This window comes from Penaeus monodon, chromosome 38 (assembly GCF_015228065.2).
Source record: "Penaeus monodon isolate SGIC_2016 chromosome 38, NSTDA_Pmon_1, whole genome shotgun sequence".
In the NCBI taxonomy this organism is placed as follows: Eukaryota; Metazoa; Arthropoda; class Malacostraca; order Decapoda; family Penaeidae; genus Penaeus; species Penaeus monodon.
Window position 1 is genome coordinate 33,325,171 of NC_051423.1, and position 5,000 is coordinate 33,330,170.

General features: G+C 36.6%; 1 protein-coding gene across 1 annotated transcript in view; it reads right to left on the bottom strand.

The window, feature by feature from the left end:
* Positions 1-2,385, bottom strand: part of LOC119596988 (adhesion G protein-coupled receptor A3-like) — a 162,135-nt gene extending 159,750 nt beyond the window's left edge. The window contains exon 1 of the mRNA XM_037946406.1: positions 2,268-2,385. The gene's annotated coding sequence lies outside the window, so the exon portion shown is untranslated. The remainder of the gene's footprint in view (positions 1-2,267) is intronic.
* Between the last annotated feature and the right edge of the window lie 2,615 nt (positions 2,386-5,000).

A 5,000-nucleotide genomic window follows, 5' to 3' on the forward strand; every position in this document is an offset into this window, starting at 1 on the left:
GAGAGAGAGAGAGAGAGAGAGAGAGAGAGAGAGAGAGAGAGAGAGAGAGAGAGAGAGAGAGAGAGAGAGAGAGAGAGAGAGAGAGAGAGAGAGAGAGAGAGAGAAAGTACGGATGAAATGGGGGGGAAAAAAAAAATCCTTATACCATTTAAGGATTGTATAGACAATGGATAACAAATGCCCAAAATATGCTAAAAAATATATACAACAAAAAGAAAAAAAATGGAATTAATAAACATTTCGAAAACACCTGCCCTCATGCTAATGGCCTGTGTGCCGATGGCCAGAGTTTCCATGTTTGTTGATACTTATGCAGAGGTCCACAAAGCCCCACTGCACATTTTATGCAATGAACAATGTGTAAGAATATTTTGTCTTCTAAACATTTACCAAATAAATAATTAAATAACAAAAATATATAATCATCAATACGAAATGGAGAAGCCAACCAATGAAAAAATTAACTCTTAGCTAATGCAATAAAACAAAAAATTATAAAAGCAACTAAATATTTAAAAAATAAGAACAACGCATGAACATAAATTACCAAAAAAAAAAAGTAAAAACAATTAAATGATAAAAATAAAATATAAAAAATAATAAATGATACATAAAAAAAAAACAAATACATACTCGTCAGAAAGCCCATTTTTTAACCAAAATAAACCACAAATGTTTTCCTCAAAAAGATTTACATCCTTTCCCAGTATAGAATCCTTGCACAAGTCTTATATCATGAAAATTGCAAATGATACCAAAACTCAAAGCTTTATTAAGAAGCGAATGTATACAAACTGAGTATTTGCATAATTATAGATATCATTTTTAACTACACAACTGTGAATTGACATATCTATATATATAAAAATACATATGAGTAAATGATCTTACATGCTGGAGTTCACTTATTTATCAATATTCTATTTTTTAGAAAAAAAAAAGACCCTGTTATATTCACACTCACAGACTGCAAACTTTTAAAAAATGGATGGGTTAGCTGTCTTTCTGAATATCTCCTTGTGTACTCATAGGAAACATATGAATTTTGCGTGGCAGATCTTTTTTTTTCAGAATTTCAATTGTATCAGTTATTTGCACCAACATATTAGAAAAACATTTTAATGATAATGGCAATTCAATTCAAAGTAACCCTTATGATTTGGGTTCTTTATGACTTCACAACCTGCAATGTCTGACCTGTGAGAAATGTACGAAAGTGATGTCTTAGCTCAGCAATACGGTAATGTAATGTACTCAATGAAATCTGTGCAGATGGAGAATATACTTATAGTTCCACACTGCGGTTTTAATAGACAAATTTCCTTTGACAGATTGTAGTGTTATAAATAATACCATTTAAGTGAAGCACAGAGACTTTGTCATCTGATTTGCACCTTCAATCCCATGAACCATTATCTGTGTCACCTTAGCAACATACTGTATTGTTGAAAAAAAAAAAAAAATTTGCACTCTGAAGAATGTTGAAGCATTTACACATGCTGGATATTAGCTTTTGTTTTTATCAAAACGCAAAAATAACCAATCCAGTTTCAAAACGTAATTACACATATGGCACACCTTGCAAATAAAATAAATACCAAGAAATTAATCATAAAAAACAGGTTTTGGATATGAGATTCCTTCAGTATTACTGCAATTACAATATAATCACATTATACAAATCTAACCTTAACATCTGATCTGAATTAAAATGTCTCTTCCCTTCTTTCAAATCAGCAAACACTTGACATTAATGCCGCAAACAAAAAATTGCCATAAATTAATTTTCTGGGATATCAAAACCTTGTTGAGGTCACACATTCCTGTCACCGTTTTGTGCTCACTAGTGGACTGAAAAACACACAAATCAAACCAACACAACTCTGACAATTTGCATTTACTCTTAAAACATGAACCATTATACTAAGTAATCAAAAATGAGACAAAAGAAACCTAAAAACTCCAGAATGAAATCAATTTTGGCTTCAAAACTGTCATCTCACTTCCCACACACCCATGCTTAGTGTATTGTGGATATTTCTATCAGCTGGCCTGTAAGACTGTGTAGTTCCATCATCCAATACCCTATTCCGTTAAAAGTGCACAAAGTTCAGTATCCTATATCGTAGAAGTGTACAATACTTTGACAATGCGAGGACTCAAGAAGGGAAGTCAAGTGCCTAACTACTGAAGATTGCACTGTACTACACTACTACGCGGGTGTACTATGCCTCACACACGGGGTACTACAGCACCAGCGTACTTACCGAACTGATAAGCAAAATCCCGTAAAGTTATATCATTCGCGCACTCAAGAGTCACACCAATATTTACAATTATTCCATTTGCACTTCACAAACACCACTGAACACAACACTCACAGTCGTAAACTCTGCACCCGAGGAGCTGATTGGCTGCTGCCTGTAACAGGACGCCCTGTGATTGGCCGACAAAAATACACATAAACAAAACGCCGAATCAAAGAAAACTTGCCGCTTGACGTCGGAGAAAATGGTATCTTTCGCTGAAAACATTGTGTGGGGGACTATTATATTATACTGCCCTTTCTTTCTCTTCAGGGTACTTTATAATAATTTGATGGAGTTTGGCGGGAAAGAGGGACAGGAAGTCCAAAGAAGGGACGATTATGTTATAATGATCACCGTTATAAAACATTTCTTTCATAGATGACAATATTATGATTATGATATCGGAAACCAGTTAACTTGAGCCAATAAAGAGTGAACATGAATACAAATAAAAGAAATCAATAAAAAAAAAAAATAAGGGGCCCAGATTTGTACCAGAGTGGCGAATAGTTTGACTGGGGAGCACTTGTTTACAAGTAAGCCGCCAATCTCTCTTTCTTTCTCTCTCTCTCTCTCTCTCTCCTCTATATATATATATATATATATATATATATATATATATATATATATATATATATATATATATATATATATATGTGTGTGTGTGTGTGTGTGTGTGTGTGTGTGTGTGTGTGTGTGTGTGTGTGTGTGTGTGTGTGTGTGTGTGTGTGTGTGTGTGTGTGTGTGTGTGTGTGTGTGGTTGTGTATGTGGTTGTGTGTGTATGTGTGTGTGTGCAGGGGCGTCACTTCATGTTATGAGTTGGGGGGGTGACGGGTAAATTTGCCCTGAAAAAAAATTATTTTTGCCCTGCAAATCACGAAAAAGAAAATGCTCACTAGCTCTTTATAAGTAGCCCGGAATGGACCATCAACCAGTATTATATATGGTATTATTGGTAGAAAATTATAAATTATAATACCAGAAAATTTGCCCTGCAGAACTAGATTTTGCCCTGCAAAAAGAGGCTTTTTCAAGAGTTGGGGGGTGAACCACCCCCCATACCCCCCCTTAAGTGACGCCCCTGTGTGTGTGTGCGTGTGTGTGTGTGTGTGTGTGTGTGTGTGTGTGTGTGTGTGTGTGTGTGTGTGTGTGTGTGTGTGTGTGTGTGTGTGTGTGTGTGTGTGTGTGTGCTTGTGTGTGTGAATATATACACACGGATATATATATGCGTGTGTATATATTCAGTGTGTGTGTATACATATATACACAAGAACATATATATCAATTAATGTTTCATTCCTCTGAGCTTAATCAACACTGTACAGTCATGTGGATATAAATGATACATTTTGGCGAATATCTTTCTGTAATGTAGGATAAAAAAATGAATTGCTGTGACTCACTGTTTCAAAATCCAAATGATGGGAAATGGGGCCTTGATGAGTATTAGGGGTGAGTTCTGTGACCCCCCCCCCCCCGTTATGAACTCATAAAAGTTCATATTCTATCTATATATACTATTATAAAACTGTCCGACCCTCTCAAGGGCTTGTGTTTTGATCATGATTGCGAATGTCACTTCGGGCGCTGCACAAAACGACGTGGCAAGATGCACCTAACGAAATTAACACGCGTGCAGTTTCCCCGCCCTGTAAGGTGGCTCAACCTTGAGCCATGAGAAATTAACAAGCGAGAATTAGGATGGAGGGTGAGGAGGACTGAAGCTTTGACCGCAGTTCACAGTGACTGCGCTAATGTTTCGGCGACGCGACAGGATGCAGTGGACGAAAACCGCATGCCGACACATTCAGTCTCTACCTTTCACTGCCGTTTCTCTCTCAGCATACATATATGTTTATAAGTTCAAATAATCAACCTGTATCAGTACACAGATTGACTTTTACATATGTCAATCATAAACACGAATACAGTAATATGTATACACAATTCCAATGGAAACGTCGCGACAATAGAATCTACATGTATACTTTTTTTTATCAAGGCAGTGTTTTCGTTTTCATGTCAAATCAGATGCGAAACGTTTGGCAGTGCTACCCTGGCCTGGCTATTCAGTCTCGGCCTCATTACGATCACCAGCTTAGGCACCCCGGACTCCCCTGGCAATCCAACTACATTATTTTTTAACGCCCATTTTCTGACGCCTTATCCCCCTAAAACCTCTGAACGGGATTTTTTATGAGCAACCTTTCTCTTTGATCATGCAAAACTTAGCAATTTCATGTCTGCTCCTTTTGAAGTGGCTAATGAGTATAAGTAGAAAGGCTTGGAAGGTTAAAAGCAGTTTTACATATAACACAGCATTACATTAGCTGGGTGTTATTTCCATATTACATTTGGTGTTACCCTAAGGTAGTTTTTTTTTTTTTTTGTATCGTTGCCCCGATGGATCACTTTTACCCCTACCCCATTTCTCTTCCATCATGTGAAGTTATAGGAAAGGAAAATCTTGGAATACTTAACTTTAATGCATTATATGCAAGAAAAATATACATTTTGATTATGGCAAAAAGTGATAAATCACTGATACTCAGTGATTGGTTACCCTGTGTTGGTCTTCCTAGGGTGAGGTAACCCAAGGTCTATATACTTACATAGACCTTGAGGTAACCCGCCTCGTCCTATCCCAATACAAAATAGCCAGAGTGCGCCGGGTAACAAACATATTGATT